Below are 12,951 nucleotides of genomic sequence, written 5' to 3' on the forward strand. Positions count from 1 at the left end.
GGTAGGTGTGTAATAGATACCGATTTATGCTGGGCTGAAAGAAAACCCAAGTAGTGTTGTGTGCACTAAAGTATTCCCACCTAGTAGATATAGCTGGTTAAGTGATAAAGAGGCACTGCTTTCTAGATTTTCTTAAATATATTGAGTTGTTTGCTCCCTCTCTCTTTAACAATTAAACTTCTCTGGTCGGATTATATAGTTGGAAGACCAAATCCATGAATAGTTAGTATCATTACTGTATGTCCACACCAATATCATATCAGAATAAAAATGAGGATGCATTGAAGATATTGGAATTAGAGCTAGAAATCAGTAATAAAAGATAGGAACGCTGATATCAAGGCCCTTATAACCCCAAGATCAGATACAAGGCCTGCTCCAGAGCTGAGGGAAATGTGATGAGTAGACTAGAACTTTCAATGGTATCTGTTGGATTCTAATTTTCCACAGCTTAATAATGCCTTCACATCTAAACATTGTACAAGGCAAAAGGCAGGACAAAAACTGACACTAGAGGTTATTATTTTACCTTGAGTTCTTGTGGAATTTTTGCTTAACATAACCACAGCATTTCCTTGAGATGTAACAATGACTGGATGGGGCTAACTGAGGTTAGGTAGAACAGCTAGTAACCAATCTCTAAGACATATTATATGGCAGAATCATGATAGCTTAAAATTATCCAATAACAATTGAAAATATTTAGCATTTATGTTCAGAACTCTATGTCTCACAGGAAGCTGATTCAACACATAACAAGTAAGTTACTAAAAATTCTACTACACAAATTTTACTGCAAGATAAAGGTTACCCTGATTTTGGTGGAGTCAGAGCACCTCATTAATACATATTAATAGAGCCATTCGGCTTTCAACCAGGAATGCCTTTCCTGCCTCACCTCTTTTGACTCCCATTCCACCCATCACTAGTTCTAAACAATGTTTAAACTACTTTTATCAATCAGGCCAAAAGCACTGAATCTCTGTTCCCTGACCATCTGTATTCATTTCCTAGGGTGCCTATAGCAGAATACCACACACTGAGAGGCTTGAACAACAGAAATTTATTCTATTTCACTTTGGAGGCCAGAGTCTGAGATCAAGGTGTCAGTAGGGTTAGCTCTTTCTAGGGGTTGTGAAGGAAAGAGATTCTGTTCCATGCCTCTCCTGTAACTTTTGGTGGTTTGCTGGCAACCTTTAAAGTTCCCTAGCTTGTAGACACATCACCCTGATTTCTGCCTTATGTTCATGTGACCTTCTCCTTGTGTCTAGCTCTGTGTCCACATTTTCCCTTTTAATAAAGACACCAGTTATATTGGGTTAGGACTACCTGAATGACCTCATTTTAACTTCATTACCTTGATTAAAAACTCTATTTCTAAGTAAGCTCACATTCTGAGATACTGGGTTTAGGACTTCAAGATACTTTTTAGGTAGGGAACAATATTCAACCCATAACACCATGCATCCACCATGCTCAGTCTCCATCCTCATTCTTATCTGATAGACCTCATGTTAGGTCATAGGCAGAATATAAATGTGAAATCATTCAACTGCGTGCATTTCTATGGGAACAAGGATTAGCTGATTGGTGGCTGAACAATGCTTTCTTCTTTCTTTTCACCAGGTAAGACCATCCCTGGAAGATATAGTGCTCAGGACAAAGTTTGATCTCTTTTTCAGATCATGCTTGTACATGTAAGCATATACAATCTCCTACACACACACACACACACACACACACACACACACACACACACACACACACATCTCTTTGCCAGAAGAGCCTAGTTATATAAGTTCTCTACCTGAAAGCTGGTGTCCTTTTGTATACAAGTTGGCATATTCACCTCCTTCTCCACTGCCTAACTACACAGCTCTAATTATCTGGCCCTGGAAGCATCTTGGGAAATTCTTCAGTTTGTTGGACCCACAAAGTAACTGCATGGTGTTATGATAACCCTTCTTTAGGTTGACAGTTCTGGGAAAGGCTTATATATGCCTACTACTGGGAGTGCAGCAATTAGAAAAATGGCAGAGCCAATGCTGAGTTATTATGACTGGTATGTTTTTCTTTCAAATGCAAAAGTTCCAATAGAGCAATCTTTAAGAATACCAAAATCTGCTAATAAGCAACCTATGTACCAAAGGTAATGAGTGTAATATGTCTAGAAATTAAATTTGTTCCTTAAGGTGGAAATGACATTTTAAAAGAACTGGTAATCTTAATGATCCGTGAACTGTTTTCAAAAGGTGTGTTCTCTGAAATAGTTGTTGTGCCTACATTGCTCACACACACAGGGAAGCAACATTCTGAAGTTGAATATCTGCCTGCTTTACTCTATTGTGTAATGAATCCTGCAGGCCTTTACAGTGAGTGGGCTCCCTTTGTACTGTGCTTACCTGTTACACTCAGCCATAGCTTCATCTTGTACAGGATGCTGCTAGAAATGGCTAAACCTGAGGAGACACCTGGTGGAGAATGAAAGTATTTTTTTTTCTCTGGGTAAAGAGTACTTATTCTTTTCTAATAATATTTCAAATGATAAGAGATCAAGGTAATGTCACAGAATCTTTGCATTTGCTTTTTAGCATTCTAGAGATGGGAAGCAATTATACATGCAGTAAAAAAGAGGCTGCACTAATTAAGCCTCCTTATAGTATAGCTTATACACTATGAGTTTAATTATTATTTATTTATTCACTCATCTATTTATAGGTACGCCAGAAGAACAGAGGTCTTGTTCCCTGTGGAAAACTCTTATGTTTAGCTATGGTAGGACATACAGTCATCAAGAGCAAGGATTAACAGTATAATTATGTGAGATTGAGACCACATATAAATGCTAAGTGCCAGGTAAGAGAATAGGTGAATAAGAGAGAATTCACAAGTGGATAGATTAGAAATGGGTTTTAAGTAGAAGATTTGGTTGAGCAGAGAGGGAAAAGTGGCCAGTAGAACTGAGTGTATAGAGAAAGTCCAACAGGTACAAATGGCTGGTGGAAAGGACACCAGCCTATCAGTAGCAGAGAAGTACGTTAGAAAATAATGAGAGATAAGTTGGACTAGGTAAAGTATAGCTTACTGAAAGTTTTTTAGCCTCATAACTGAAAAGCTCTCTAGCCACTAATGATATGTTCAGTAGGCAATCTGGTATAATGGAGTGTTGATGATTTTGGAGTCAAAAGTAATGACTAACCTCTGATGCCACTCCTAACGAGCTGTGTAATTTTGGACAATGTTGTCAGTTAGCTATTACTACCAAACCCAGCCCAAACTTGGTGGCTTAAAACTCCAGTCATTTATTATTTCTCATGAATCAGCTGATCTAACTTGGGTTTAGCCAGAGAGGCTCTGCTCCACATTCCTTTCATCTTTCTCCCGGGACCCACAGGCCATCCTAGACATATTCTTGTATTGTTGGTAGAGGATCAGAGTGTAAATGTAAGCATACAAGACCTCTTGGGGCAGAAACAAAATTGGCATACCATTGCTTCCCTCTTGTTGTGTTGGTCAATACAAGTGATATAGGCAAGGATGGCAAATATTATCCACTCCTTTTGTGGGAAGAACATAAAGTAACACGATAAAGGAGATTGATACAGGAAGGGGTGAGGAATTTTGCCAATAATGCAATCTACCATAGACGATTCTCCTTAAATTCACAGCCATATTGCCCTCATCTCTAGAACAGAGTAATAACGTCTGTCTCTCTGCCTCAAGAATTATGAAGATATATACAATAATCAATGTATGTATACATTTTTACCTAGCAGTAAAACATAATGCAAAGTAAGGGATAATTATTTTGAACTTACTTATATCCTCTCACCTTAGCAAAAATAGAAAATTCTTTTAATAGCCACCTTCCACCTAGCTGGACTCTTCCAGATGATGACTGGTTATTCCAGTGGGGATGGTGGTGGAGGGAATAGAGTTCACACATTTGTGCTGTGAGCTCCAGTTCCTTACTTCACAGTTAATTCTCCAGAGAGTTTTTGGGAGTAGAGATTTAAGCCAGGGGTGCTGTGGCTATTAATATAATCTGAGATTTGAGAGATGAAAGACATGACCAAGCTGATTTAGAATTGAAGTCTGTTCAAAGCCCAAGCATGTGGAGAAGATCATGCGCTGAGAATAAAAGAGGAAACAGCAACTAAAAAGAGGCACATTTTGCCACTCTCCATGATACTTTTCCACTCCTAGTGACTAAATCTAAAGGCATGTCCACATAAAGTTAAGCTTCAGAATGCTGTGTTTCTGTTATAAAGTTGCAGCTAAGTCCTTTAAAGGCAGAGTCACCATTCGGGTTGCTCAAATGTTTTGATTGAATTAAAATAAAAACTTTTGGAAACAAATCTATTTACAAAGTTCATGGAATCTGTCTGATGTGCGTGATTTTTTTTCTCCTTAGCTCTTTTTTCTTTCTTTTAAAGGAAATGCCTTGCAGCTTTTTCCGAAATAGAAAAAAAAAAATCAATCATCAACAACAGTCCAGCACTCAAGAACAACCCAGAAATAACAAATCAGTCTGTGTATGTGACAGAAGTAGAAAGTATATGTGGTAAGAAAAGCAGCTAACATTTCAGACTTCCACAGGGCAATTAAGAGGAACAGTGCAGAAAACATGATTGGGAAAAGGTGAGGAAAATGCCAATTCCACGTAGAATTATGAAGACCCTGGAATGTGTATGCAGCTGACTTGAACCCCCTCTTTGTGGAGGCTCTGCTATCCTCTCACTTCACTGACCCTGAGCAGGTGTACATCCCTACTGTAGCATGGTGGGCAGCAAAACAGCCAGGGAAGAGATAGGAGGCAAGAACTGTCATTGCCTGACTTGGAATTCTTCATGTATAAGTGGCTAGAAGCTACAGTTTATAACAAACAGCAAAGCAAATCCAAATTTCCTTCAGACAATGGGAAAAGCCTAGATTTCAAATAAAATAGCTTTGGTTTATTTATTTTTAAACCACTTTATTGAGATATCCAAAAAGCTGCACATTTTTGATGTATACAACTTGATGAATTTGGAAGTAAGTATATATCTGTGAAACTATCATCACAATCTATGCCATAAATACATTCGTCACCTCAAAAGTGTTCTCTTGCACTCTTTATTCTTCTTCTCATTTGTCTATGTGCGATAATGTAAGATCTGTCTCATGTTATCTTATGTTATCTTATGATAACATAAGATCTATCTTAACATAAGATCTATCCTCTTAGCAAATTTTAAGTATAGAATATAGTATTATTAACTATAGCCACTATGCTGTACAGTGGATCTTTAGGATTAATGCATGTTGCATAACTGAAAGTTTGTAGCTGTAGTTTATAACTCAGGTTTACTAGCATAGCTTTAGACTAGTGTCCGAACTCTGTGTCTATATTCTCATATGTGGGAAATAAATTAATTAATAGCATGAACATGTTCTTGTGAGAATCACATTGGGTTATGTGTATGAGTAATCTAGCAAGATGGCTTGAATAAAGTAGGTACTTATAACATCAGTTCCAGGTGTGATATTAGGAAAACAGGAGGCAATCTTTGATATATTAATTATTTATATGAGGATTTAGAGCCCACTTAAAGCAAGAGAGCCACATGGATTTGTGTATGTGTCAACTCTGAATAATTGGCAGTATCTGTTTGGAGAATTGAAATGAGAATGCTCAGTAAGAAATTATGCGATGATAGATTTTTGCTGCCTGTAGTGAGTGAGGAAAGAGAATGAGGGCAAATATGCCATGCACTTATTATTCTTGGTTAAGCACCAAAACACAAATAACAATAAATAAAAGTAACTCACATGTCCAATCTTCAAGAATCACATGGCCTAGTGAGAGATAAATACCAATAAGCTAAGTTCTACAAAAGCTTCTCTATTTTCTAGTCTCCTAATTCTCTAGGTAGGTGTCTCTTAGTATGCTTATTCCAGAAAGGATGTCACTGAAAGTTTCCCCAAGGGATAATCTTGAGCTATGATAAATAGCAGTTAGCCAGGAGGAGAGTAGAGGAAAAGAAGTATGTATTCCTCTAAGAGGGAACCACATAGACAAAGACAGGGTCAAAAAAAAATCAGCATGAAGGTGAAGAGCAGGGAGGCTTGTCAATTTGGAAAATAGCATTTGTACAGAGAAGTGGCTGAAGGTGATATTGTTGAGACAGGCAGGCTGTGTACCACATGAAGCTCTATTAAGGTACTTTATTGGCTTGACTTGAGGGTGGAGGTAGGGTATAATACAGTTCATAGCTCTAAGAAATTCCCATTCATATGCATTAAAAACAATTTCCTTGACATGTTGAAACTTAAAAACTGATGAGATGCTATAAATTTTTATGTGCAGTTTTATTCTCTAGCCATGATCTGTGCCATTCCAATGATGGGGTAGGTCTTGAGATGAAATAAAAGTGTGTATACTTACAGTTTATTACTCTGATAGATTGTTATTGTCATTAGTATAGGCAAAAACAACAAGAGTAAGAATTTGTAGTGGATAGCTTTTGTTCATTAGGTTTCTTGGCCATCTCTGTCCTTTCTTTTTTACTAATTATTCTCTAACGCTCCTGGGAAAGCCTGTGCTAATTTTCCTTCAATGAATTAATCACACCTTTCTCCATGTACCCAAAGCACATTGCTTATATCCCTGTCATGGTCTTTATTTTGTTCAGCTAGAATTGTGTTAGCTTTTTCCATATTGTGTGGAAAACTGTCAGATCTGTTCTGTAAATTTCTGAAAGGCAAGAACCAGAGATTATCACAGTTCCTCTCACAGTACTCAGCCCTGCACTTAGGACACAGCAGGTGCTCAATAAATGTGTGTCTGATTGAATTAAATAATGATTATTATTGATATTTAAATTTTAATCATCATTATAGTAAAATTTGTCATCTAACAAGCTTGCACTATAGTTCATAAAGCTGTTTTTTTCATATAAATATTTGCCATATTATTAAGTTGTTTGTATTCCAGAAATGATTAAGGAATAAAGATCATGATGAGTTTAAATCAAACTTATCTAATTACAAATATGAAATATAGAGCAACTTATGATTGATTTTAGTTACCTTTGTAGGATATTAATACATTAAACCAATTTAGCCTTCAGTAGGCACATTGAGATTGCTGGTTATTGGCATAAAATTCTTATGGTTGTATAACAAACATGTATCTTCTTAAAACACTTTGAATTGACATCAAAGAATAATAGTGTCTTATTTTAATCATATAGGGGGTATGATTTGGTATAGGTAAATGTTATAGATCTAACAGGGATTAGAAGACCATTAAGAATAAGGTATCTAATGGGAATTTATAGTAATTTTCTAGCAAATTCAGTAAGAGCTGCATGAAGAGTAAACTGTGATAACGATGGGCTGAAGAAAGGAGAGGTGACATTGCAAAAAGAGAAGCAATTATAGTTTCCCTTGTATCTTTAATAGAGGGCTATGAGGGAAACATGAAAGACAAAGATAACGAGAGATCAGAGATGGTGGCATAGATGGCACTCATCTGTGATTCTGGGAAGGGCTACAGTTACTAGTGTTCACTCAGATTATGGGGGATGATGATCCCAGAAAAGGTAAGAAAATTATATTTATGTGGTTGAGATACCATCCAAAGATTTGATTTGAGACAGTGACACATAATGGCATTTTGTAAAATATAAATGTAGTTTTAATTATATGTTACTTTGTCACGATATGAATTTCTATTGACATAACAATACAATCAGATTATCAGTCCTGGATTTTAGATATTTCCAGAAATGCTGCTGGGTGGGATAGATAGGGAAAAGAAATAAGAAAGAAATTGCAATATTCTCTGAAAAATAATTTCATTGAAATTGATGTTGACATGCATTGACAGAAATTCTGTGTTGGTTCCATAAGACACCATGGATAATTTGAAGAAACCACTTCTGTTCTGAAGAAGATTGACTTTATTTTGCTACTATTTATGTTCTGAATATGCTTTAACTCATCTCTCAGAGACTTCCTCCTTCTTTTATGTCTCAGATTGTTTCAATGATTATCGTGCTCGCACCTTTAAATCATCAACAATTACACATCACTGTGGATGCATTTTCATTTGTTACTGAAGTAAGATATATTCAGGGGCCACAAATTGGCTAAAACTCTAAATAAAGCCAGTAAAGTGTATCCATTTGTTCCATTTCTTTCTCCCTTGGCTTTCAGGTATTGCTTCATTCTTCCAGCATATCTTATTTTAAGGGTAGGATCTAGAATTAGACTTTGAAGTGAGTTTGAGACCATGTTCATGAATATCATTGATTTTGAGGAGTGAAAATAATTGTAAATATGTCCTACTTCAATTCATGTTTTAGACATAAAGAAACTCCCATAGTGAAGTTAATGGCAAGTTAATGGCATACCAGAGAGCCTGGAGCTCAGGTTAGAGAGAACGACGATTTTATCATTAAGATCATTGTTGGTTGTAATCAAAGGAAAGCTCCATCTAAACTGGTTTAAGAAAAAGGATGAAAAAATCATGTGTAGGTTGGGGGTAGTCTTCTGGATCATAAAACTAGATATTCCAAAGATAATCTGGATACTATGTGGTTTTCCTCTTTCCAGTTTTCAATTTTTCTCTTCTGGAGTCAGTTCTATTCTCATTCTGTCTCTCTTCTTAAGCTCCCAAGATGGCTTCCAAAAGCTCGGAAGTCACATGCCTCATCATTTCCATTCAGGAGGAGAAGAGAGTCTCTTCTTTTCATTGTTCTCAGCAAAACTCTCAAGGTTCATACTAACTAGATGGGCTTAGATCACATGCCCACCCCTGAACCAGTTACTGTGATCAAATGGCTAGAATTTTTAATAACTTAACCTAAGTTATGCGTTTTACCCATGGAACTGATGGGCGAGCCAGAGTCTCTATGACCACTTAGAACAAAAAATAGAGAAGTTTTGAGAAAGGGGAATGAATATCATGAAAGTAACAAAAAATTATCTCTCATTGTACAATTAATTTATAAACTAGTTAAGTTACAGGCATGTAAACTTTGGTGACCACAATAGTGCCATCTCTATACTTTTTCATTTTTGCCTAGAGTCTGGGATAAGATGGTATATTATTCCACACTTTGGGCTCAAGGTCAGGTAGAGTGAACAACATCGCCAGTCATTCTGACTCCTAATTCTTCTCCATACACTTGACTAATTATCAAATAGACTAGATTTTGAGCCTAAAAACACTGTCCCTCTCATCATCTCTGGCACCAAATAGGTCCTCACTTAGCACATGTTTGCAAACCTGAAATGACTGCCTACTTGTGCTAGACATTTAGATTTTGATATCTGCATTTAATTGTCCTATTTTCTAGGCCATCTTCATCTGGGTGACTAAACCTCTGCCCAGTCACTCCGTGCCTAGACCTGTCCCATTTATTAAATCTCACCAGAGAGTCTTGTTTCTGCTTCCTGATCTTCTAAGTTCTGGTTCCATCATCGCCACCAATCCCAATGCTGTCTATGTCAGGGTTACTTAACAGACATCACACAATTGCCGATTTTAGTAGTAAAAGCAATGCAAAGGGTAGAAGAAATGTGGGTTTTGGAAAAGGGTTAGAGAAAAAATATTTCATTGGGAATATTTTGGCTTGTAATTGGGAATCACTAACCAAGAAAAAAAAAAAATAGTAGATGGTGTAGTTTTGGGCATTTCTCCCATCTAACTTCCAAATTCCATCTCCAGGATAAGTGGTGGCTATGAAAGTATTAAAGCTTTTGCTTAATGAAATAGGTAGAGGTATTAAATTGGCAGGTTAATTCAATAAAGGAAAGCTTGACCAGGTGCAAGAGATTAGTCAGGACACAGAGCTCGCAAGTTACACTTAGAAAGCAGGTCTAAGCCCTGGACTCCTCAGGGACCAGAAACCACATATAATGAAGGCTAAACCACAGGAAGCAATTGAAGCAGAATAGATGGGCAGCTTGAACTTTGAGGTAGAGACTTGGGCCAAAAGATAAATTATCATAATGTTAACAGAGGAATATCAATATTTTTGATATTTACCTCAAATTTCAATTTTCCAGAATGAAGTATCAAAAACAAATAAAAACTACATCTTTCACCAGTAATTTTAGAAATGAGAGCTCTAGATACTATGCAAGGATTGTCTTCACTGGTTACAGAGAGGTATTGGACCAGTGACTGAATGCTTATTGCAAACTAGGATAAGCAGGGTTGACACAAAATCCTTTTTTTTTGTTTATCCCTGTCACCCATTCAGTCAGTAACCTTAGCTACTGAGGACTGGAAGCCTGTGTGCTTTTTGGGCTGCACTGTGAACCCACCACTGCCTTCAACCATCATCTCCTCCCTGTGATATTTTGTGTACTATAAGTCATAGAATGGAGTTCTACACCCCAGGTTGGCCTACAGGTCAGGTTACTACCATGGTTTCTCATTCTCCTTTCAAATGTCCCCTCTTTTCCAGCCCGTAGGCAAAGGCCAGACAGTGACATCAAAAGCAGCAAAGTCCTAACTGTTTGAATCACTTCTTAGTCCCTGGGTTTTCCTGGACTTTCCACAACGGCTTGAAGTCTGCCTCTGTGAACCAATTCTTTAGGATTTTGTTCACAGGATTTTGTTCAGAGACCGGCTATAAACTTGTATCGTCATATTGAAACACACAGGTTTTTAAATTACATACAAAGGCATCAGTAGTCAAAAACCTCACTTTTTGTCCATTCCCAAAGCCTGTTTATTTTCAAGCTTACCTAGGTATTCATTATTTTTCTGCTAAGCATGAGTTTTCTCACAACTCTGCCCTACAATGTTCCAAATCTCCTTTTGGGAGCCACTACTTTGAGGCACATATCTCTTTTATTATCATCATGGTCACCATATAATATTGTAGATGAGGATGGTGAGATCCAGGGAGGTTTAGTGAGTTTTCTAAGGTCACATGCCTTGGCTAGGAAGTAGCAGAGTTTGAGTAAGTCTCTTAATGTTAACTGTTAATACAAAAAAAATTATTAAATTACTAAAATCACTTAAAGTCCGACACATACTGATTGCTTCGATTGAAGTAATACTCAAAATAACATCTAAATTTGGTCAATGGAGGAGAGGAGGTAGGTATTAGTTACAATGATACAAAACAAGAGAGGATTGATGATCTACTGTCCCGAAAAGCAATTGCTTTTCAGGAAACTGTCATAAAGTCAGAAAATTACATAAACATTATGAGAGTGTGACTCAAAGTATTTTCCCTTAAACTTAATAATGAAACAATCAATTATGCATCTCTAGATTCTCATTTGTTTTCTTGCTTCAAGGAAAAAGTGAATAGTAAGTACATCTTTGGGGAAATGTTCTCTATTAGAAGTGATTGACAAAAATTTCCCATTGAGTTAACTGGTCCCCATGTAAACGTGTTCTTACATAAAGAAATGAATGTCAATGAAGACTGCACTATAATGAAGTGAGAGCCCCATTGCCTGACCATTTTAACTAGATAATAAATTTTGTTTAAAAATGTGTTTTCTAACCATGAATTTAGCATTTGGGAATTAGAACTCTCCTAATTTTGATTCCAAGAAAGATAGTCTCATGCAGACCTGTAAAATATCTTACTGGAGATATCAGAAAGTGACCTCTTCAAACTGAATTAGTTTTATTCAAGTTTAGTACTGGAAAAATGATTTAGATAAAGAAATGGCTCTGGTTTACTATGATATTTCATTTGACTCTGATTCTCTCAAAATTTTCAGCTAAGGACTGTTTTCTGGGAGCTTATCAAAATCTTATTTTAAAAAGGGGGGATTTTTTCCCCCTTACGTGGGCTTTAAATCTCTCTTAGTGAGTTGTACATTGTCATTATGATTAGCTGATATTTAGTGATTCGTAAAGTTGTGACTGGAAAAATTGTAACTGCTAGCATAGTACTGCCATTAGTTTAACAGAAGAAAAATAAAGTCAAAACATTTTCTTTTGAATTTTTCTAGAATACTGTTTTTTTCCTCTTTGGCAAATTTCAAGTCCTTTGCTTCAAGCTGATCTCAGTAATTAAAAGAATGATTTTAAAAACTCTCAAAAAGGATTCTGCAATAAAAATTCATTAAAATGTAATATTCACAGGATATTTTATCTTAACTACTTGTGGAGAGAAAAACAGGAAGGAAATTAGGTGCTTCCTCCACATCCATTGGCCATGTGTGTTTATTACAGTTTAGCTGTATGACTGAGAACTTGACATGTTAACAAGTAGTTACGTGGTTATTAGCTCAGTTCCTCTTTAGAGGGTTGAGAAAAGGAGGAAAGAATGAAAATAGAGAGAAAGAAAAACTATACCTGCTAAGCTGTCTTTTAGAACAATGGCCATTACATTTTTATGATGAACAAAACTAGTTTGTTGTCATGATATGATACAAACCCATTTAACTCAGAAGTAAAGACTATGTCTAAACTTAAATGAGGTCATTGCAATCAAATAGGGACATCATTCACATAAGTCGCAGGACATTATGGAAATAGAGCAACTGGATAATCAGTGGAGTATCTCCCAGACTGGGGAGGCATCATGGAGACACAACTGAAGTGAACCTTGTCGTAAGCCTGGCAGAAAATATCTCTCACTAAGCCAGCCTGCCAAAATCTGGATGCCACCTGTCTATAGCCAGCCCTGGAAATAGTTAAACAGGTAAGAGGTTCTCACTGTGACCTATTTCAGAAAAACTCTGGATATGAGCAATTGCAAGAGGAAGGAAGAATTAGGAAAGGTTGTTAAAGCTATCCCAAGATATCTCATTTAAGAAATGTTACAAATTACATTGCAAGTGACCCAGTAACATAAACTAAAATTACTTGCATAGTCAATTTATCATTTTCCTAGTTAATATCAGTAATATTTTTAACAGACGAATTAATGGTTTGGTTTGAAAATTCCAAAAACCAAACCATTTAATTATGCCCTAGCTTGT

Source organism: Rousettus aegyptiacus, unplaced genomic scaffold, assembly GCF_014176215.1.
Source record: "Rousettus aegyptiacus isolate mRouAeg1 unplaced genomic scaffold, mRouAeg1.p scaffold_m13_p_11, whole genome shotgun sequence".
NCBI lineage: Eukaryota > Metazoa > Chordata > Mammalia > Chiroptera > Pteropodidae > Rousettus > Rousettus aegyptiacus.